This window comes from Halichoerus grypus, chromosome 4 (genome assembly GCF_964656455.1).
Source record: "Halichoerus grypus chromosome 4, mHalGry1.hap1.1, whole genome shotgun sequence".
Classification (NCBI taxonomy): Eukaryota; Metazoa; Chordata; class Mammalia; order Carnivora; family Phocidae; genus Halichoerus; species Halichoerus grypus.
This window is the reverse complement of record NC_135715.1, coordinates 117,165,619-117,190,122: the sequence shown is the minus strand read 5'-3', so window position 1 is coordinate 117,190,122 and position 24,504 is coordinate 117,165,619. Positions and strand designations below refer to the sequence as shown.

Genomic DNA, 24,504 nt, shown 5'->3' with positions numbered 1-24,504 from the left:
AACAGTTTATAATCAAAATAAGATTTAAGATTTTTTTTAGTTGACGATTTTAAAACTAGTGATAGATTCTCATGTTGAATGTTTTATTCCATAATAGGTCTTTTTCAATGGAAAGCTTTTAAAGTAGGCATGAATAATTTTATGCTTGAGGCACTTTTATTCTTCTAAATGTTCATATAAATATAGAGTAAACTGGTTCAATTTATATCTTTCTTGATCTCTTGCATTTCTAATTGTTTTTCTCTGTAACAAATAGAGAGGGGTTATATCAAGAAATCATGTAGGATGGGTCTTTCTATGCTTTGTAAAGGAGATAAGAGAAGGTAATCATAGTAAGAGACCTGAAAACCTTAAAAAAAAAAAAAAAAGAAGACCAAGGAATAATTAAGTCAAGGGTAACACTTAGTTTTCTTTCTTCCTAAATATATCCAGCTATCATTTTTTAAGCATAATATCTCTTCCCTTAAAAAAAATTTATACTTAAAACCCTTTATGTTGCCACTTTCGCTTTTTACTTAATTAAAGAAAGTGGGAAAATATCTAAAATACCAGGTTATTTAAGTAACCTCTCAAAACTATGAGGGAACTTGAGAAAACAGGGCATGAGATTTTATGGTCTGTGTCAGAAACGTAGTCCTGCACCTCAGAACTCTTACTGTCTTGGTAAAAAAAAAATGTATTTTTACGTCTGACTTAAATCTCTCAGGCTGCAGTGGGGCATGGTTTCTTCCACTCTGCCCTCACTGCAAAATTGCTTTCCTTCAGCCTTTGAGTTTGAGCCATTCAGATTCTTAAAGCACATTATTTAAAATCTTCCCTTAGCTTTCTGTCTCCAGATTAGTTGATCTATTTTTTTTTGTTTTTTGTTTTTCCATGATCTGTCATTACCTGCAACCCTCCACATGCTTCCTTCAGGATCTTCACTTTCCTTTGCAGTGCAGATCTCTGAAACCAAGCAGAGCTGAGGATGCTAGGTAAGGTATCCTGACGGGCCTTAAGCTACTGTTCTGACTAGAATAGAATTCTCTCTTCATCATCAAGCAAAAAGTTCAGGTTCTCTTTGCCTTAAAAACAGTCCCTGCGTGGAGTCTGCTTTCAAACTTTCCAAACTGTTCAAGTTCACCACCTCTACCTAAATATACTGCTCTCTAGCTTATAAGGCCTGGGAACACGGAAATTAGCTGCAAATGAGCTCCTTATTTTCTGCTGTTAATGCCCTTGAAAGGCCCCTTTGCTGAAATTGGGCTCTCCTGGTGCTTTTGTACTTTTCTCTACTGTGCTCTTCCTCTCCAGCCTCCCTGCCAGGGTTTTGGTTTTGACAGCCGCAGAGGCCCATCCCATCCGTGCGTTCTCTTAGTGTGGCTTTTTTCTAACCCCCTGCACCAAGCTAAGCTTCCAGACAAAAGCCTCTTGAAGAATATTTGAGAACTTTTGATCCACGTGTGATCCCTTTGAAAATCCAACTTGGGATGCTCTTTGTTACCCGTTATCTTCTTTGCTATCATCTCTACTCTACCTCAGTTTCTTTTATTTAGAAACTGTGTGCTGACCTGATTGAAATATTCTTAGCCCACATGAGTGAGCAGCTGTGCCCAACAACTGAAGCAGGACAGCACCTGCTGTTCTCTTCCTGGCCGAGAGCAGGGAAGGAGGCTGCCGGCCCGTCCGCCACACACGAGCTGGAGGAAACAGGAAGAAGGGCTGTGATGTTTAATCAATCTTTGAAGCAGTTTTCCCTAAGTCAAAATCAAGGTGATATATAATTTAGAAAAGCGTGTACTAAATGCAACATGGTATCCTGGAACAGAAAAAAAAAAAAGACATCAGTGGAAAACTGGCAACATCTGATGAAAGCTGGAGTTTTGTTAATGGTGATGTACCAATGTTGGTTTCTTAGTTTTGACAAATGACCGTGGTTATATAGGATGGGAATGTTAGGGGACCCAGGGTGAAGGGTATGTGAGAACTCTGTGTACTACCTTTGCAACTTTTCTGTAAATCTGAAATTATCCCAAAATAAAAAGTGTATTTAGAGGGCCACAGCTCAGCCCTAGACCCACCTCATACACTCACACTTTCATACACACTGGATGGAGTTGGGGAAATTGAGGCACGAGACTGGCCACACTGTACTAGGACTCATAACAGTTTCCCTTGGCCACTCAACATTCCCTTCCTGCTAAGGCCATTTTTATTTTTTGAGTCTTCCCATGAATTAAAAATAAAAAAATGGAGGGGTGCCTGGGTGGCTCAGTCGGTTAAGTGATGACTCTTGGTTTCGGCTCAGGTCATAATCTCAGGGTTATGAGATAGAGCCCCACCTCAGGCTTTAGGCTCAGCGCAGGGTCTGCTTGAGATTCTTTCCCTCTCTCTCTGCCCCTCCCCCTGCTTGTGCATGTGCGCACTCTCTCTCAAATAAAGTTAAAAATAAATAAAAGCATTTTTTCTCTAGAATAATCTCGGTTGCTTGCTTCTGTTTCTTTGGTGAGCAGTATGTTAAGGACCCAATTCAAGAAAAAAAATGTTAACATAAGAAACAGCTTTAGCATGCAGGAAAGAATTGTTAAGGCTATATATCCCTAATGAAAATATCTGATCATATATTAGTGCTCTTTCCTGTGCAATTTTTTCCACCTTCTGCTTTCTGTTTATCTCTAAATTACTTACTCATTCACTTGCTCCCTCATTCAATAAACATTTATAAAACCAGGTACTGAGCTTAACCCTGAGGAAAAGAAAAAGAGCAGAAAGAAGTGTGGTTCCTGCCTGTAAAAAGTGGATAAGGTAGTGGGGAATAAACCTGCAGAGAGATAATTAGTAAATGATGTGGGTGCATCGCATCTTCCCTTTATTTCCCATCAATAACAGTGGCTCAGGCATTTCCTGAAAATATGGCTAACCCTGAAGGAGCTGGTCTTGCCATGAAAGGAGTTGTTGGCTTTGTAGTTCAGAATGATTATTCTTAGCCTCCTCCCCTCTGTCCTAGTAGCTGGAAACAATGGTTTATTTTTAGTGTTTATATAGATAATAATGCTCAATAATGATTGCGTTTAAACAGTAATACATAAGACAATTATTTTTATTCCTGAAAAAGTGAAAAATAAATCTTTTGCTTTTATTCATAGAGCAACCAATGTCTTTTATTTTAAAAACTCATGTGATAAAGTGGGAGAAATTATTATTATTATTTTTTAAGTAGGCTCCACACCCAGCATGGAGCCCAATGTGGGACTTGAACTCACCCTGAGATCAAGACCTGACCTGAGATCAAGAGTCCAACACTTAACCGACTGAACCACCCAGGCACCCTGGGAAATTATTTAAAGAGGCTGATAAGTGCTTCTTTTTAAATGTTCTTGTACTATCAATCACTGATTTGAATTGAAGGTTTCTAAGAACAAAACTGCATCTGAGTAGCTCTTTTTTGATACAGGGTCCCTAAACTTTTTGAGGAAAAAGACAACTTTTATATTCTGGATTTGTTGCAGTTCCTGGAGGCTTTTGTATAGGTAGATGATTGCATTGTGTGTGTGTGTGTGTGTGTAAAAAGACTGAACAACATAGCTGCTTATGCAGAGCTAGAAGGAAACCAAGGTAGGGTTTTGGCTAAACACTTTTTTTTCTTAAAGGGGATCTGGCTGTGTCGGGGTTTACACCCATTGAGTTGAATATGAACTCAATGTAAGAAGTTTAATATTCTTTCTGTCTGAAGATTCATTAGGAAATTACTTCAGACAGTAAGTGATACATTCTTGTTGAAAGATGTATGTTAGGTGCATTTTGCATTATCTGTAGCATATGAGAAACTGTAAATTGATTATACAGTGTATTAGCAAATGGAGTGTCAATGGGTGATCAATAACTGGCTGGTGAGAAGTCCAGTTTGGGGGAGAAGAAGATTACAAGGCATGGTGGCTGAGCTTTGTTCCTCCTTCTTTGGAGAATGGGTTGAATATTTTAGGTTCATCGGCAGGCCCATATTACATATAATATGTATTACATTTAATAGCACAGCATCCTGGCACACACTTGAACCATGCTGCGAGGCTGACAGCCAAAATGAGCTGGATCATGTTCCCACTTCATTGTATGATTGCAGACTGTGAGGGAAAATGATAGTATTCTTGTTCTTCTGCATTACACTTCAGAATGTGTCATTGCCAAATGCTGCATAGGTTTCAAGTGCAGTCCCTCTCTTGCTACCCAGCTAACAAACTGGAATTCGAAGAAATGGATTTCCTTCAATTTCAGGTGTTAAGACGTTGCTTATTATGACTGTATTTATGTTGAATGTCTCAGAGTTCAGTGATTTATGGGGTGTATCTGGATTTCTTTTTTTTTTCACCTGGTCAGTGGAAGAAAACAGGAGACTGAATGGTATCATATTTATTATGACAGTAACCAGTGGGGCAACTGGAGTTAACATACTCCAGTTTGTAAATTACTCAGTTGTCTGTCAATAACGGACAGTTTATTACTCCATTTTGATTGGCTGAGGAGTAACAGTGGCTTCATTTCAGCAGATAAATACTGAGAATTTGAATCTTTAGTGAAATTAATGACAGCTGGAGGAATTCCCAGTTGCACATGTAACTGGAAGTGTTTAACTACCCAATTAATCATGAATGGATGGATTCAGTAAAACACAGAATACAATCTGTTTTTGCAGGCATGGCTTTGAAAAATTGGAGGCAAGCATTTTTCTCTACCGAATGCAACTCTGAGTGGCTAGTAAAGTGCCATACATTCTTTTTTAAAGAGCAGTGCAAAGAAATGTCGGTCCCTTTCTCCCTTCGCCCCTCCTTCTCTTCCTTCCTACCTACTTACAGATATTTATTATACACCTGCCAAGTCCATGTTGGAAGCACAAAGATGAAAAAGGTGCAGTGCTTGTGCTAAGTAATTATTGTCAGAAAGGTAAAACAGCAACACATACAAACAATTATAGCACAGTGGATCGATGAAACGCAGTTTGCCACGTGGATAGGAGAAAAGGACCTTCTCGAATAAGAGTCAACACCCCGTACAAGGCAAGTTGATCTGAGAGCACTTCCCCCTCCTTATTCAACAGGTATTTTCTAGGCCGACCATGTGCCACGCACTGTGAACAAAGTATATCTGGAAAAACATGAGAAGCATATTATGACCGGGGCATGTTGGAGGAGAAAGATGAAAGATGAACCTAAGTGTTGGCAGGGACAATTTAAGATACCATTTTAATAACGTTGCCCCGGTTTTGTTTCTTTTTGCAAAATAAATGAAGAGACATTTTAAAATTTTGTTTTAGTTTGATGTTGATGAAATAAAGAGTAATGGGACAAAGATTTTGAGTTGATTTAATACATGCTTATGCCCAATCTTAGTAAATACAAAGAAACATATTGTTGATGACTATAGTTAATAATACTGTATTGCATATTTGAAAGTTGCTGAGAGAGTAGATCTTAAAAGTTCTCATCACAAGAAAAAAATGTAACTGTGTGGTGATGGATGTTAACTGGACTTATGGTGGTGATCATTTTGTAATATATACAAATACCGAATCATTATTTTGTGCACCTGAAGCTAATATAATATTATATGTTGATTGTACCTCAATTTTAAAGAAAGAAACATACTGAATGAATCACAAATTCAGCATTCATTGGCAGAAGTAGGCCAACCCACAGCACAGTAAACTGCTAATTTCTCACTTGGAAACTTCCAAATGGCTAGCAGGAACCTGGGCAGACAGCAAGAGAGGGATTAAAAAACTTCCAGTCTGAAAAGAGACACTAGTAATAATTATTTTAATTAGATAGCAGCGACCAAGGGCTCAAAAGAACTATCTTTGTACAAAATGGAGGAAAGTTTCACTCATCACAAATGGTAGAATAAAATTTGGTGAAAATCATGGTAGTTTTGTTTTTTTAATTCTACTCTCACCTCATTCTACAGTTTTTGAGGTGACTTAAAAGAAATATAAAGCCCAAAAAAGTTAGTAAGCAAAGATTAGGGTCATGGAAGATACAAATTAAGAGAAGATCTGTATCAAGAGGAAAGTTAGAACTTAATTCTGACTTCCTGATGGCTGGAGGAAAAAACAAAATATCATCAGTTGTAGGCTTCTCTTCCATAAAGAGAAAATATCTCAGGACAGATGATGACTTAACTTTCATTATTTAGAACACAAGATTCTGGTATTTGCGGAGAACCATTCTTCATTTAGTCATCTGACGTCTAAGTTGGTCATAGACTCAGCCTCACATGTTTTCGGGAGCATTTTCACTGGGGGAATTTTCCAGGGTGTTCATGGGCACTTTTGCTGCAGAGTTTTTATGCAAGCTTAGATTGACATCCCATCAACAGATGAATGATCATGTTAACCACTAAGAGTGCTGCCAACTTCAGCTACATCCAGTTTATTCTCATGAGAACTACTCATTGACAGGGTGCATAGTGATTTATTTTCTAGGCAAGTTTAGTTGTTCTGCCCATGTGAGCTTCATTTTTCCTTCACATTCAGCATACTTTACAGCATTTTGTACTAAATGGTAATAGGTTCTATTGTGGTTCCAATTTTATAATGGAGGAATAGAATTTGCAGAAAAAATAGGTTATCAGGGATTCGTTCAGTAAAGCATTAAGATGGGAAAGGCTTGTTTCTCAAATTCTTATTCTTGAAATTAAGATAAGCCTCAGCCTCCACCCAGTGAGGCATTTTGCTTGTTCATCGTTGTCAATTTTTATGCTCTCTTTCATTATAAAGAACTCCTGGAATAAGTACAAAACTATATTTCAATAGCAATGTCCAAAACTCAGTCCACATTCCTTTTTTAATCTTCATGGTCTTTTTTAGGAGGAAGGATTATTTGCTAATTTTATAATATTGCCTTGAACAAGTATAGCTTAAGTTGGGAAACTTTTCACAAAATATGAAATTAATAATGAGGATTTACTGGTCCTGTTAGATGAAGGGCTCAGTACATTTTAAATCTTTCCCACGTCTACTACATTTTTTCTTTCTTATCAGCTGATTTTTGTTTCTCCTCATCTCTGCTGAATAGAAATGCTGACAGTTTGTTGATGGATTTAACACAGTTGTTAAAAACAAACACAGAGTGAAAAATACTGGTCTTCAAGTTGAAAATGATTAAATTAAAAGATGTTTTTCACCTCCTTTATCACCTTTAGGCAACACCTAAGACAGTGCCTGCTTATGCTAACTGGTCAGTAAATTGTATCCTGCCGACCCTTTTCATATCTTTATTGAATCTTGGCTCTTGCGTGATTTTTTTGTTGTTGTTACTGATGAAGTAACATGCAAGCCTGCTCAAAACCATATTTTTCCTGATCATATTTCTTCTTTTGTAATTATTCATGAAGTGTTCTTTTGCTGTTTTTATTTGCTATCTGTAGCATTTTATATATATAATATACTTTTTACTTATTTTATTTAAATTCAATTAGTTAACATATAGTGTATCATTAGTTTCAGAGACAGAGTTCAGTAATTCGTCAGTTGTATATAACACCCAGTGCTCATTACATCACATGCCCTCCTTAATACGCATCACCCAGTTACCCCATCCCAGCATTTTAGGTATTTAATAAATGTTTCAGAGAAGCTACAATAAGAAAGAGCGTGAGATTTGGAGCCAGATGAGTCCATTTGCTTCTCCCCTATTTCACTTTTTAGCTGTGCAACTCTAGGAAAGTGCATGAGTATAGCCAAGTATATATATGTATGAATATATATTTGTAGAAAGAGATTTCTCTGCCTGGTGGAAGGCACATCTGAGAGCTAACACCAGAATCACAGCCATGACTCTGTTGGTACCTCCAGACTCCCAAACCCTCCGTCCTCTCTTCCTGGTAGGGTCTCCAAGAAGCAGTTCTTAATTTTCAGACTTCCAGAGCTTGCTGCAAAGAACTCAATGGCAGGAAGATCGGATTCGTTCTGGAGAAACAAAGACTTCAAGGACATTGCCTCAGTGGCTGTTGCCTAAGCCTCCAACGGGCATCAGGAGATAGGCCATTGAAACAGATTGTCCCGTGGAACCATACCATCTCATCAAACCCCTTGTTTACATAAAACCCAGAGATCTGAGGCACCAGCTCTCACAGAATCAGCTGTTCGTTCAAAAAAAAGCCATCCTAGGGAAGAAGCCCATGGGCCTCCAAAGGGGGTTGAGCCTCCTCAGGGTCCCTGGCCTCCACACAGGGCCAGGACACCTACTAGGACTAGGTTTGCATATAGAGCTGAGCCACCATGAAGAGCCTGGCACCCCATGGAAACAGAAGCCAGGCCAACCCCATTCTTATGACCTCATTTAATCTTAATGACTTCTATGAAGTCTGTGTGGCTAAATACAGTCACTTTGGGGTTTGGGGCTTTAACATAGTGAATTTTGCGGGGATACAAACGTACAATCCATAACAGCAAATTAATGTGTCTCTCTAAAACAGACTTTCTTCACTTATGAAATAGTATACTAAAACAAATATCATGAAGGCACTGGGTATCAAATAAGATGGTTTTTGAACAGTTGCTGGAATAGAGTAGGTAATACATGGTACTTACTATTTTTTATAATTTATTTTTCATGCATTTGTTGTAAAAATTTCCTATGCTGATATTTACTGTTTAACTGGGTGATTTTTTTTAAAAGATTTTATTTATTTATTTGAGAGGGAGAGAGCATGAGCGGGGCAGGTGCAGAAGGAGAGGGAAAAGCAGATGCCCTGCTGAACAGAGAGCCTGATGTGGGCGGATCCTAGGTCCCGTGATCATGACCCTCACTGAAGGCAGATGCCCCATCAACTGAGCCACCCAGGTGCCCCTGGGTGTTTTGTTTTTTTTTAATTGAAGTCTAGTTGACACACATTGTGACATTAGTTACAGGTGTACACGTAGTGATTCCACAACTCTCTGTTAGGCTCTGCTCACCACCGTGTAACTACCATGTGTCTAAACCATTTTTGGAATGTGTTCTTGGGAACGTGTTACTTAGCCTGCCCTTTCCCACCGCCATCATCCTGTCAGCCTCCCAGTCAGTCTCTGACTGCACTCTTTCACGCTTCCCCACCCATCTTCCCAGCGCACACTTGCCCATCGGAAACTCTCGCTCCAGTGCAATGTGAGCCCTGTACTCACACCCTCTGAGCAAACACCTCCTCCCAGCTTCCCCGATTTGCTGGGATCTGCATTTATTTCACTCCACAATTTTCCTTCCATCTTCTTCTCAACATGGACCTCTGAACTTCTCATTCCCCAACACTTCCACTGTCTCATTCCTCGTGCTCTTGTTCACAATGCCTCTGCCTTTTCTTGAAATGCCTCAGAAACATTTCCCTTACCCCAGCTGGTCCTTAAGATGCAGTTCAAACCTGGGCACCTGGGTGACTCAGTCGGTTAAGGTTAAGTGGCTGTCCTCAGCTCAGGTCCTGATCCCGGAGTCCAGGGATCGAGCCCTGCGTCGGGCTCCCTGCTCAGCGGGGAGTCTGCTTCTCCCCTCTGACCCTACCCCCTCTTGTGCTCTCTCTCTCTCACTCTCTCTCTCTCAAATAAATGAATAAAATCTTAAAAAAAAAAAAAGATGCTGTTCAAACCCTGCTTTCTCCATGAGGCTTCCTTGGCTCGGCCACCTCAGACTGACCCCTGCCTTCCAAAGTCAATAGCCCTAATTGTTTGTTTGTTTTTTTTTTTAAATAACATAGTTCCAGCACCAAATTACTCTATTTCATGAACACATTATCTCATCTCCTCAACTTGATTATCAACTGTTGAAGGGTGAGAAACATGCCTTTTATCTTGCACAACTCCCACCCCAATACTGACTATGCTGTTATCAAAATTCATCCTTCTCCCAAGATTTCCTTTATTTTCCTGCCCCTTGGCTTTGTTGTCTGCCCCATCTGGAATGCCCTGTCCTGATGTCTTTTGCTGTACAGCCTATTCCTGATGGCCCTGCTTAATGCTCTCTCACCTTCTTGCTACCATCTTCTGTTCCCACAAACGGAACTAATCTGCTATCTCCTATTCACAAATTGGATTTGTATTTTTGTTCTATCCCTTCTCATGCTCTCCTTCATAATGTGCTCATTTGCATAACTGTCTGCCCTGTCAGATTATGAGCCCCTGTTATGCAAGGACCACATCTTATTCATCTTCATACATCCATTGCACTTAGCACACGGGGTCTTATACATACTGATCTTTCAGCAAGTTCTTGTCACTTTGAATCTCATATTAGATGGTAGACAATCAGACATGACTTAGCATTGTTAGGGCACCTGTGAGTCCTCTTGGGTTACCCAGAACCTGGTGACAGTTATTAGTTAGATTCGCCTGGTTCACATATATATTTTTAATGACACTTGAAAGGATTCTCTTATTTGGAACTTAATAAAGACCATAAAGTGCTTAGTATTACTGACTAAAGCGAGACTGTGAGGTTAGAACCAGGCAGTTAAGCATAATTTCACTACTGTGTGCACAGTTTCTGCAAGGCTGTTGGGTACTGACTTCTGGCCCTTTTCACTGGGTATTATTAGTAGCACCCCTCTGCTGGGGGACATAAGGAAAATATCTCTGAGCCCTCTTTTTTCCAGTGCCCATGTGCATCTCTGTTCACTGGTTCAGTGCTGTTGTGTTTCTAGTGAAACAGTGAAGGCCACCTTCACTGAAATATTCCTTTGTCATCTGGAACCTTTTTATTCAAGAGGCAGAGAACTCTTAGTGTATGTGTCTGCATTTGCCTTAAGTTCTCCATTAAGGGACCAAGTCTCCCTGGACTGAATTTCTTGGACGTGTCCCTTCTCTTTCCACTACCCAGTGCGTCGGTGCATGCAGCACTGGAAAGATGGAAGCACCTGTCTCTTCCAGATCAGCCTGCCCAGTGCTGGCTGCTGGTCTCAGGGTCATCCTCTTTTACACTGTGGGTCTCTCTGAGCTTTGTTGTGGCAGCATGGAAGGAGTTTCATGTCCCCTGCAATAGCAGGGGTGGGGGTGGAGGAGAAGAGCTTTCAGGATGAACCCAATGACAAAAAAGCTTTTCCACTGACTGGACATCCTGTCTCTTAGGTTTTGATGGGAACCCCCTGCTTCTCTTCTCAGGCCTTGCCTTCACCTGGACTTGGGTTCTGCTCTATAACCATTGTCGCCCCTGACAACAGAGACTATAAGACTATGGTACTCATATGTTTGTTAATTTAGTTCAAATCTAACCATTTGAATTATGTATGTATATCGTTCATGAATTTTTCCCCATCTATTAAGATGCAGAATGAGCGTGATAACAAAAGTCCTATTTTAAATAAATTTACCATATCTTTAAAATGGGAGCGTTTTCATTTTTTTTTTTTAAGATTTTATTTATTTATTTGACAGAGAGAGACACAGCGAGAGAGGGAACACAAGCAGGGGGAGAGGGAGAGGGAGAAGCAGGCTTCCCGCTGAGCAGGGAGCCCGATGCGGGGCTCGATCCCAGGACCCTGGGATCATGACCTGAGCCGAAGGCAGACGCTTAACGACTGAGCCACCCAGGCGCCCCGAGCGTTTTCATTTTTTAAGCATGTATTTCAAGGAGGCAAAAAAGGCGAGGAAATAGGAAAAAAAGCAAAATATAGTTAAGGTAAAGCAGCTTGCTTTATATTCTTCAATGAAATGACAGAAGGTATATTCTGTGTCCAGAGACTCCATATTCTGCTTTTGGAAGGGAAAAGAGCCTTCTCTCTTGGAGGTAACTCTTTGAACACATTTAGAATTCTAAAATTTTCTGATAGATTGGTTCCTTCTGTTGAGAGGGCTGGCCCTGAAACCTGAGGTGTGGGTGGGTTAGCAGAGGACATGACTATGCTCTGTGATTGGTGACTACCCCAGCCCTGGCCATCTTGAAGTGGGTGCTAGAGTCTTAGAGAGGAGGGCCACCACATCAGCCCAGCTAGTGAGCATGTCACTTGGAGCTGCCATGCATCTTAGGGTGGAGAGTGGGTCAAGGGCATCATTCCTACACTCAAAGGACAGTCATCTTAACCATGCTACTGACAAAAAACCAAAACTGACTATCTTCAGGTTATTCTCGAAGAGGGAATGCCTCCTGGGTAAACACAGCTTTGGCAGGCAGAGAAAATATGGAGGAATAAGGCCAACCTGATTTCTAAACTTCATTTTAGCCAATACCTTTAATTGTTTCAATAAAAGTTCTTACTAGAGCATTTAATTCCTATTCAGCTTGATTAATTTAAGCTTTAAATCGTTATCCATTTTTTTATTGATGTATAATTAACATGCGGTGTTATATTAGTTTCAGGTGTACAGTATAATGAGTCAACAATTCTATACATTACTCAGTGCTCATCATGATAAGTGTACTTCATCCTCTTCATCTATCTCACCCTTCCTCCCACCCACCTCCTTCTGGCAACCACCACTTTGTTCTCTGTATCTAAGAGTCTGGTTTTTTGTTTGTCTCTTGTTCTTTGTTTGTTCTTTGTTTTGTTTCTTAAATTCCACATATAAGTGAAATCATATGGTATTTGTCTTTCTCTGTCTGACTTTTTCACTTAGCGTAATACACTTTAGGTCCCTCAATTTTATTTACCCAAAGAAAACAAAAGCACTAATTTTAAGATATATGTACCCCTATATTTATTGCACCATTATTTACAATAGCCAAGGTATGGAAGCAACCCAAGTGTTCATCAATAGATGAATGGATAAAGAAAATGTGAAATATTTATCAATCTATCTATATCAATATAGATCTATCAATATAAGTAGATATATTTATATATATAATGGAATATTACCCAGTCATAAAAAAGAATGTGATCTTGCCATCAGCATTCTATTTGTTAGACAGGGGCTAAAAACAGCAAGTTGGGCTCACCCAAGAAACAAAGGGCCAGGATAAATCTATCAACTGAAGTGTACTTGCTAACTTTTACTGAGTGATTCCTCTGCTGAGTGCTTCCACTGTTTGTTCTGAGTGTATAATCTTCACAGCAGGTGCATGAGTTAGGTTAATATGCTGCTTTTCAGAAAGGAAGTTAAGCATAAAGGATTAAATATCTTGTCCAGAAGCAAACATCTAGTGACTGACTGACTGCCTTAGGATTCCAACTGGGGCAGTCTAACTTCAAAGCCCAAGTCTGAACTGCTCTTTTCTATTCCAGCTCTCATCTGAATAACCACTTCCTCTCCTTAGATTTCCTAATGAAAAATAAAGGTGATCAGAATAAATTAAATCATAGTATCTCTCCCAGATTCATTTTCATCAATAATTTCATCTCTTAACTTGTTTTTTGTTTGTTTAGTCCAAAAAAGTTTCTAACAAAAAGTGAGCAGCTATCAATTTCCTCTCTAATCACTCTGGATATATTAATGAGCTAATGGATAGGCCTGAAGAAAGGGGAGAGAAAACCCACAGGTTTGATGGTCACATCCTTAGTAATAGTTGATTATATGTATTCTGTTGTCAATGCAAATGAACACTCCATCCCCAGTTACTTGCAGACCTGATTCCTGGCACTATAAAGACATCTTTTTTTTTTTTTTTTTAAAGATTTTATTTATTTATTCATAAGAGACAGAGAGAGAGAGAGAGGCAGAGGGAGAAGCAGGCTCCCCGCTGAGCAGGGAGCCCGATGCGGGACTCGATCCCAGGAGTCTGGGATCATGACCTGAGCCGAAGGCAGACGCTTAACCATCTGAGCCACCCGGGCGCCCTATAAAGACATCTTTAAGAACTGATCTCAGAGGAATCTTAGAGGTCATCCAAGAGATGCTCTTGCTTGAAAGGCAAGTCTTGGCTTCACTAGCTGATTGCTGGGTGACTTAGAGCGTGCAGCTTGACCTGTCAGTAAGGCCTCAAAAGAACTTTGGAGAGAAATCAAGATAATGTACTAGAGAGGACAGAACATCCTAGTAATTGTTAGTTAATTTTAAAAGCAGAGAGAGAGAGAAATTGATTCTACTTTTTTTTTTATGCCTCCAACCTTGATGATCTGCTCATCCAACAGTGCCTACCAGCACCTCTGCTGGGCTTAGTTATTAGCTATTAGCAAAGACTTTGGAGCCAGTCACACCAAAGCTCACCACACTTCACCAGCTGTACAAGCTTGAGCACATTACTGGTGACTCTAAGCCTTGTTTACTTCAATGCAGAAAATGAACTTCGTCTCTTAAAGTTTTTATGGTGATTAAATTAGATAACATCTGTAAAGTGCGGTTTTATTCTGATTAAAGCCCCATTTCCTTGTTCCAAAGGTTGAACTAAGAATAAGTCCTTGTCCTCTACCTAATGGGTTCCAACACAGAATTGTCAGATGGGAGTCAAAAAACAAGCCTTGCTTTCATCTCCTCCCACTTCTGAACGCGCTGGGGAGGAAGGGCACTACGCCAGGGGAAGGATGTGAGCTCTGGCCACTCCACATTCCAAATGGGGTTGGTCCACTTGGATGAGGAGGGCTGGGCACTGTATAGTCTCTATCAAGACCCCAAAGAGCAGAGGGCTAGCAAGTGTGTAAGGCATATGGCGGTCTAGCGTACAAGGCCCATGACATTAAGCTGCTGGAAGATTCCTTCTTCTGTGGAGGTAGCCAGGGGTTGGCACAGCTCTGACCTAGAGTGGCAAGTGTTCTGCAAGTGTGCGTAAGGGACCCACCACACCTCTCAATACCCTCGAATCAGTCCCTTTCTTATAATACCAAAATAGCATCTGTACCTAAATTTAAACTGCTCCACTAAGTTACATCAAGTTGTTTTTAACTTAAGATATACAGGCTTCAGAAACTTAGGAGATTGGCTGGTAACCAAAGAGAAAAACTCATACCAATCTAGCCTTTGCTGGGGCTTTTCCAGGAAATATTCTTTCCCAAGACCACAATTAATAAAAGTGCTTAACCCTAACCATAGTACATATATATGGACATCATAGTGCTCCATAAATGATAGTGGTTATTATTGTTTTTGATATTATAATGATTACTAATAATTAATGTTGCCTATCAAAATTATCATTTAAGGTTAATGTACTCTTTCATTCAGTAAGTAGTTCTGAGCTCCTCTGAGATACAAGGCTTGTGCTGTGCACTCCGAGGACAACAAAGGCTGTTAAGACATGGTCCCCGCCTGAAATGAAGTAGGTGCTTCACTCTGGCTTCCGTTAACACCTGCAGCTGTCTGGGGGAAGCATTTCTGCTCCTGATGACACACCTGGATTCCCTTAGCTGTCAGTACACACTCACTCAATGAGAAACTTAATGAATAAAAAATATCTCCAGCGAATTAAAGGTAATTTTTCATCAATTTTGGAGGCTCCAGAAATAATATACAGGTGAGGTGTAAGTCCTTTCCACACTTTCTTCTTCTCTTCTAAGCCAACCTATCCTTCCCTTTAAATGCCAGAAGGAAAGGTCTTTTTTTTTTTTTTGAAGATGTAAGTGATTGCCTGAAGCTACTTTTAGGAGAAGCATATTTACTATCATATTTCTAATATGACTCAAACGTCGACCACAAAAGTAGAGTTTTGTGGGCTACTTTTTGCAGACCACTCTGGGACAACATGAGAAGGAAGCACTTCTCAGTCACTCTTCCAGAAGGGCCATAGAAGTCCACATTTACAAGAAACTTTTAGTTCCCTCATCCGTGTGCAGGTCTGCATTACCAGCAGCATATCCAGGATTTCCTGAGCAAATACCGTCATTTCCTTTTTAACATCTCAGCTGAAACCAGATTAGTGCTGCTCTAGCTACTGCCCTTGAATGAAGACTTGTGCCCAGGTTTCTGCTGACAGGGGCCAGCGCGAGGGTTAGTCAGGCGTAGCCGGCAAGGCACTCACCTGTGTCACATGAATTGGTCAGAAGCTCTTAGTACACTCTGACCAGGTAGGGCTGGTTCCTGGGGTGGCTGCTCAGTGTCCCATGATGTTATTCTGTGGCCTGTGCCTGAAGCCACCTTCCCAGCAGGTGATCACTTTCCCTTTCCCATAAGGAGAGTGAGCTCCATCATCTCATCATGCCTACCTTTAGGGTACAGTTTCTTACTGGATGCAACGAAATAGAAAAAAAATAAACAAAAAAACCCAATCATGACTTTTTCAACTTATATTACCCCTCAGTCTCACAGAAGGGTTTTGATTTACTGCTAACTGTGTTCACTGATGTCACACTTCTTACATATTTGTACAATATTATGCACTGGTTATCAAAGCCGTTTCAGCCAGATAGCATCCATATGAAGTAATCTTTATCTTTTGTTCTTCTCCCAGTATATTAAGTAGAACCACATGAAATTGCGGTTCTTATAGTACCCCCAATATAAAAAGAATCTGCCTCCCCATTACCACCATTGGCAGGGATTAATTGCAAATCTACTTTTAGCCCACATTTCAACTTCTCCTTTCCCACAGCACCTAATGGCTCAGCTGATAGAGACTTCCCCTCCATCTCCATCTGGGCCTTTTTGTTACTTCCCTCTTTGTGCTTGTGAGGTCAGTTGACATTCTTCTGTAGTGATTGTACCTCCATTAATGGGTCTTCTTGGCAATTGAAAGAAATAGCAATCCGAAATTAGGCAAGTATGGCCATTGTCAGACTAGTCAACAGAACAAGAAGGGTGAGGCTGGTTAAGTTTTCTAAATGAATATTACTTCCTTTTAAATAAACTGTTACGTAAAACAGTTCTAATAGAACCTGTTAATTTGGATTCCACTAATGAGATAATTCAGACAAAGCCGGCACTTTGTTTTTAACTATAAGTTTGTATATAATTATAATTTAATTACAAGAAATAGCCTGTACGTAAGTAGTGTAAACACAATTGGGGGAGTGACCCTTTAAGTTACTTTAAGGTACTCAGAGGTACCTGAAAATTTCCTATCAATAACTAAAATGCTGTGCAGAAATCCTGTCATTAAAGCAGAAGCTCAAAGAAATCTACAAATCAAAGCCTTGATAATCTAGAGATACCGCGTGGCAAACACGTCTATTGAGAAGCAGCCTGCAATTCACTTTCCATGATCTCAGATTGCCATTTCTTTACCTACTTCCATCATTCTAAATTAGGGACATTTTAGTCTATGGTCAGTGTTGAAATATTGTAGAATGGGGTTTTGTTTTACTGAAGGCAACTAAAATGTTTGACATAAGTTTTTGCATCTGATTTTGTAGGGGAAAATTTTTTAAAAGATTCTACCCACACTCCTGCCCGCTGCATAGCGAGCTCCCTGTGATAGTGGCATGGAGGAAGGTTCTTACTGCCTGTCTTGAGCTTCAAATGCCTCATCTGTAAAATGGGGATAATCATAACCTACTTCATAGGGTTGATGGGATGATATAAAGTCCGTAAATTAATAACTCACATTGGTGCCGCGTAGGCTGGGTTCATGCAGGATGGAAATCAAATATGAGCCAGGAGGAAGTGAAAACAGAGTTTGTTGAAGATACATGTATATATAGAGAAATATAGACAGAGCATCCGGGAGGCTTGGAAAGGAAAGGAGCATGAGTCTTGTCTTTGCTTGGGGTGTGGGTTTTTATTGTCACTTTTGGTCTGGTGCACATGGCCTCTTAGGCATCCAGGAACTGGCCAGAACAAGGACAGGGTCCTGTTGTCCCTCATGAGTCACTCATTCCCTGAAGCCAGGGGTCTTGGCATCAAGGTTTTTGGAGTCAGTGGTCTTGAAGAACGTTTAGATGACCCTACCTAGTCACTCCTTAGATGTTATCTATTGTGCTGGAAGACTCCAAAGATAGCAATATTTCTTTGTCCCTTACAAGGAGGAAGTATGCTGTTTGCATTACAAGGCAGGTGTAGAGTGGGGTGGGGGTGCAGGCCCTAGCAAGAATAGAAGTTGGAGGGGCGCCTGGGTGGCTCAGTTGTTAAACATCTGCCTTCCACTCAGGTCATGATCTCAGGGTCCTGGGATTGAGCCCCGCATTGGGCTCCCTGCTCAGCGGAAAGCCTGCTTCTCCCTCTCCCACTCCCCCTGCTTGTGTTCCCTCTCTCGCTGTGTCTCTCTCTGTCAAATAAATAAATAAAATCTTAAAAAAAAAAAAGAATAGAAGTTGGAAAAGGAGCAAAGGAAAAAAAAAAAAGAAGGCAAGGGGTCCCTTTAGTTTCCCTGTCTGGACATAAAAGTAAGGGTTGAGTAAGCATTTATTCTCTTTCCTTTCCCTTTATGGCCTCTTCAGAGCATACTGCTTTGCTGCCCTTGACTGCTCTTTGAAGCCCCCAAACGAAGCTTAGATTAATGGCTGGGGTTGACCTTCAGGTCTTAGGTCCAGCAGAAGTGGGCCACAGAGCTGCCTCGTTCTTTCACCCAGCCTCCTAATTACAAGAAATGGCACAAGGTACCTTAAAGCAGAGTTAAATTGTCATCTCTAAGGTATAGTTTCAAAAGTTCCTTGTTCTGCCAAAGTGCTGAGAATGCACACACTATCCAGTGCTCTGGATTAAGGCAATGAAAACAATTCTTCAAAAACAAAAAAACAAAAAAACAACACCAAACTCATGTTATGGGGCTGGGATGGCTAACCATTAACATCACACCCAGTAATCATAAACCTTGGTCAATTAACCAACCATCCTAGAACTTAAAATCATGGAACAAAGAATAGATAGATTTTGATGGGAGCAAGAGTGTCTTTCTTTTCAACAAAACTGAGCTTCTGCACCAGACATCGCCTTGGAGACTAGCCTGGACCCTTGTAGGCTGGGTGCCTTAGCAAAAGCTCTGGCATGTTTGGTGAAGGGGGTGAAGGAGAAGAAAGTATCTGTAAGAAAGCGGGGCTGGACTGTAAACATAAAGGATGCCTAAGAGACCTTTTTGCTTAGAGCAGCCTTGTGAGTGGGCTATTCACCCATCTACCCTGGGAAATCTGGGAAAATAATCAAGTAAGGGTTTTTTCCTTCTGCAGTGTGGAGAAGTGCATCGTTTAAGTCATTGCAAACTCGGTGGAGAGAAACAAACTCAAATCTATTGGGAGTGATATGTTTCTCTGGACATTCCATCGTCACTTAGTCCACTTAGTACAACTATTAAAATACCAAATTTACACCAAGTTGGGCATTCACTTGTCTGATCTGGAAGTGAAACTGACATTTGGAATGTCTGCTCCCGCACAGCTCAATATGGTAGCCACTAGTTATGTGTGGGTATTTAAATTTAAATTATTTGAAGTAAAATAAAATTTAAGCATTTAAACATTAGATAAAAAATTCAGTTCTTCCGTTTCACTAGTCACATTTCAAGTGCTCCATAACCACCTGTGACTAGTGGCTACCATATTGAATTGCACCCATAAAGAGAATCTCCATCACTACAGAAGTTCTCTCGGACAGCAGGGGTTTAGTATGTGCCATTATTATGCTTGTATACTATGTTGTACTATGGTATCTTATTAATTCTCCAAAATAACCCTGAAGGGTTTCATTTCCATTTTTCAAACGAGGAAAGACTCTCAGATGGTTAAGCCATTCTCCTCTCATGCAGTAGCCACTGCAGACCTGACCAGAGGTTAGTGTTCAGTGAATGGACAGCTGAGCTAGCAAGTGAGAGGCCCAAGACTGCCTGAGCCTGAAGCCCGAAAGTTCCAGCAAGAACAAGGTTCCGTTCTGCTATTAATGCATTTTAAAATCAAACATTTGGGGGCGCCTGGGTGGCTCAGTCGGTTAAGTGTCTGCCTTTGGCTCAGGTCGTGATCCCAGGGTCCTGAGATCGAGGCCCGCATCAGGCTCCCTGCTCACTGGGGAGTCTGCTTCTCCGTCTCCCTCTGCCTCTCTCCTCTCTCTCTGCTTATGCTCTCTCTCGATCTCTCTCTCAAATAAATAAATAAAATCTTAAAAATAAAATAAATAAAACATTTGTGAACTCTCCCTTCTCCTTACTCTACTTTCATGACGTAATATTAAAATAGTCATAAAATACAACAATAAAATACAAATAATAGAGTAAAATAATAAAATACACATAACTAAAATTTCTTATAAAAAGAGAAAGTATATTCCAATTTTGAAAGGACAGGGTCAGTAAGTGGATGTTGATTAGAGAGGGACTGGGGATGGCACAGGTCTCTTTGGAGGTGGTAGAAATACTCTAATATTAGATTGTGGTTTAAATTGTGTTCTGTAAGTTTACTAAAAATCATTGAATTGTACATTTAAAATGTGTGAATTTAATGATATATAAATTATGCCTCAGTAATGCTGTTTTTTTTTTTTTTTAAATAACAAGATGTAAATCCTAAAACCCTGGGGCAGCCAAAAATTTAATGCTGAAAAGCTGCCAGAATTTTAGTGAGTCAAAGATTAGTTGCTGGCATTCCCTGAATTTCCCTAATGGTGGTAAAAGGTGAGGTTTCATTTCAAACCAAACACTGGGAAATTCTACAAGGTGTACATTATTATCCTCATCTCTCAGGGGATGAAATGGAGACTTAGAAAGTTAAAATAAGTTGCCCAAGATCCACAGCCAGGAAAAACTGGCTAGAGTGTTCAACGCAGCACTGGCTGGCCCCCCAGCCCATGACTGCTCTCTCCCCTACGTCGTGCCCCGCCTCTGGGAATGAGAAGAAGCCCTTCCATTGTTCGACTCGGGATCACTTTCCTTCTTCCAGGACAACAGCAAACTGATTTTCCAGTGTTTCCATCAGTGTTTTGTATTTTGTACTCAAGATTCATGAAAGGCACGAGTCTGTTTTCAATATTGAAAAAAGGGCGGAAAACGGGTCTGAGCCTTATGTTAATGGAAAGATTTGCATTTCTTTTTTTTTAAGATTTATTTATTTATTTTAAACAGAGCGTGAGTGGGAGGAGAGGGGCAAGGGGGGTGGGGAGAGAATCCTCAAGCAGACTCCCTGTTGAGCGCAGAGCCCAATGCAGGGCTCCATCTCAGAACCCCCAGATCATGACCTGAGCTGAAACCAAGAGTCGGCTACCTAACCGACTGAGCCATCCAGGTGCCTCTCTTTCTTTTGATGTTCACTAGAATCCATTATGTTTTGGCTTTTAAATGACATCCCTGAGGGATGCTTGGGTTGATTAAGCGTCTGCCTTGGGCTCAGGTCATAATTCCAGAGTCCTGTGATCAAGCCCCACATCAGGCTCCCTGCTCAGGAGGGAGTCTGCTTCTCTCTCTGCCCCTTAACCCACTCTCATGCTCTCTCTCTCTCTCACACACACTCTCTCTCAAATTAATAAACGAAATCTTTAAAAAAAAAAATGACATCCAAGCATATACATATACATCTGTCTATATACATATATTTATGAAGAGACTTATGGCAGTTGCTTCCATTTCTCTCCTGATTTAGTTGGTTCATTGGAGACCGAGATGGGACTTGCCATGGTGTTTGCTTAGGAACTTTTGAGGCTAGCCTCTGTCATGCCTCTTGCACAGGTTTGGCTCAGCCGATAAGCTGGCTAGCTTGCTGTTTGCCCATTTTATGACATAGAATTCTGGAGGGTGGAAAGCTGGTGGGGCTGCATGTTCCAGCCTTTGCCAGAGTTGGTAACCTTTACATGTTCACTTATATCCTCTTGGCAGCCCACCTTGTTCTCTTCTTGCCAGTTCCCTGTGCCTGGTCGTAAATGTGTAACCAGCTCTCTGGCAGCCCGCCCCCTCCAGCCCTCAGTTTTACCAAGCCTGCGATAGCCCCTTCCCTTCCAGATCCTTCCTCTGGTCTGGCCCAGGCAGTCTCCTCTTGCTGCTCTGTGGCTTCGTTGTTCTTCTCTCTGAACCTTTGTACACCACTCAGCTCCTTTTTGTTTTCTTTTCCTTCTTTCTCCTGGGCTATGTCTATACTCTCTTTCACCCAGTTGAAACAAAACAAAACAAATAAATAAAAACAAGAAACCATTTCTTTGCCAAGCCAGCAGAACACGTCCATGAGCCAAATTTGGGCTCTTGATGGTGGACTTTGGTTTTCCCCAGACCCTGAAAGACAGCAGCAGTGATTTTCCTATTCAAAGCAATGTAGATGGCATTGAAAAAAAGAAAGAAGAAGAAAAACCAGAGTAAATGTCGAAATGATGTAACCCTGGGATTATGAAAACGAATATCCTAGTGCTTTATCTTTCCCGCTACCCATAGTCTCAGAAACAGGGAAGTAAACAGAAACTTCTGCTTTTATGTGTACTTGGCAATAGTAGAACTTATTAAGTAATTCTGAAATTTCCACCGTTTTGTTCACATTTCAAAATCAAGTTCATTTGCAGGAATCCTTTGAGTTGCTTCTTGTGTGCTCAGAGATGATGGAATGCCAGGATGAAAAGTCGTTAAGATAGTTTCGGGAATGAGCTGTCTCCTCGTGTCAACAGTAGACTGCCTATTTTAGTCGTTTGCCTCACCGCTGCAGCAGGCAGCCTGCCTGCTCCTGAACCACGGTCACCAGCCTCCTCAGCACATGTTTGCAAAACACGGCAAGTGCCTCCTTGCTGACTTCACGCAGCATAATCATGTGCCGGTCCAGACCTCGGCACACAGCCAGTCCAGTGTCTTAAAATGATCTACAGCATACATCATACTGCCGCAAAGCATCACCTCGCGCTAACTCAAAACTGTTCTCGTATATATTTTAGAAACATTGTTTCCTTTCTCTCTTACTCTGGATTTTTTACAGGTATACCTAACTTTGGACAAAAGCTGTGTTCTAAGAGAACTCATTAAAAGGACTTCAAGGTAGCTTTTTTTTTCAGCAATGAGGGATCTATAGAATAGTCAGTCACCTTGCATTGATCCATTTTGTAGGTCCAGATTTTCCCCCAGTACTTTTGCACAGAGGAATTTGGTTATAATTTTTGTTTAACAAATCCATTTCTTCTATAAAGGGCACTTTCAAAAGTGCTACATTAAGTGCATGGATTTGGGCACATTGTAGTTATCACACTTATAGTGTAATCATTTTGCAATATATAAGTGCATCAAATCAACACATTTTACACCCCAAACTTACATGTTGTTATATGTCAATTATATCTCAGTAAAGCTGGGAAAAAAACATAGTGTTTTCTTGGCAACAAATATAATAAGAAAAATGAATACTTTTTGAGATGGGCTATTGTGCATATATAAGTGAGTTGAAAAAATGATTAGAGTCTGTTAATTTTTTTTGAAATCAATGTAGAGCTCTCCGGACTAGGAAACAGGGATGAGAATGGCCATTTATTATGTACCTGCCATGTGCCAAGATCCTGGAGTAAATATTTTAATATCAAGTGCAGCTCAGTGTAGGGTTTCAAACTGCTGGTTCTAAAGTTCAACTGCCCAAGTTTGAATCGAAGCTTCTACACTGTTACAAGGATTCAGAGAGATGAGGTGTGCAAAGCAGCTAGTTCTTGTGCTGGTGTGATAGTGAAGGCTGTCAATTAGCTGTTCGTTATTCTTTGAAGTAAGTGGTGTCCCCATTGTGCACATGAAGAGACTGAGTCTGGAGTGGCCGAAGTAACTTGCATACAGTTTTCTAAAGTAAGTTGCAGAAGCAGAATTAAGAACCAGGGTTCTACTGGGCGTTCTGATAAAACCTCTCACCAGGAGTTACTGTCCTAGGCCACCAGGGAAATCTGTGCTAACCCTAACATTTCTAAGTTTAGGAAAACTTTCAAAGGATCCATTTCAGCAGTCAACCATTCTTAGAGTTCTTTTCTGCAGTGGATAGCAGATTCTCAGCTATATGGATAGGTCTATGCTTTTCAAAATCTGTGCATGACTTATGAAACGTGCCAAATACATCAGTTCTATCAATAATGCTGCTGTGTAAATGTCATCATCTATGCAAATATCAACTTGTAATGCCAGCTTGAGGATATCGTAAGGGTGACGTTCTTTTAGCAACCAGAAGGCAAACTTAAAAGGAATTTTTTTTAACTTTTTAACTAGCTGCTGTAGTTTTCATCTCTTCTTACACCATGAATACCGAGTGATGCTGGGCGCCCCCAGTACCTTGGCCACATCTGTCAGGCTGGATCTCAGTGTTGTTCAAATAGCCTTCCTAGATGTGTGCTTCCGTTGAGGACATCCTTGTTTTCATCTTTAAGGTTCATGGCTTGGTAGCCATAGTGACCAGGTATGGCTATTGTAGGACAATGACTGAAGTTTTGTTTTGTTTTGAGAGGGAGAGAGGGGCGGAGGGGCAGAGGAAGAGGGAGACAGAGATTATTAAGCAGGCTCCACACCCAACATGGAGCCCGACGTGGGGCTCGATCTCACAACCCTGAGATCAATGACGTGAGCCAAAATCAAGAGTTGGACACTTAACTGACTGAGCCACCCAGGCGTCCCAATGACTGAAGCTTTAATAGTGAAAGAGTTCAATGGTGTGGATACTAGAACTGGAAACTCATTTACTAATGCAGGATTCTGCTTTGCTGTATGGAAATCTTAGATAAATTGGTCTTCTGTAGCCCAAGATATGGGTAGAGTTTAGCTCTTATCATATGCAGAGTCTCTTTTTCCTTTAGATGTATATATAAAAGGGAGAATGGAATGAAATTTCAGGTCCACAAATGAATATGGGCTTAAT

At 40.7% G+C, this 24,504-nt stretch overlaps 1 protein-coding gene across 5 annotated transcripts in view; it reads left to right on the top strand.

Moving 5' to 3' along the window:
- CACNB4 (calcium voltage-gated channel auxiliary subunit beta 4) overlaps window positions 1–24,504 on the top strand; it is a 236,566-nt gene that overhangs the window by 163,701 nt on the left and 48,361 nt on the right. The gene's annotated exons all lie outside the window — the stretch shown is intronic.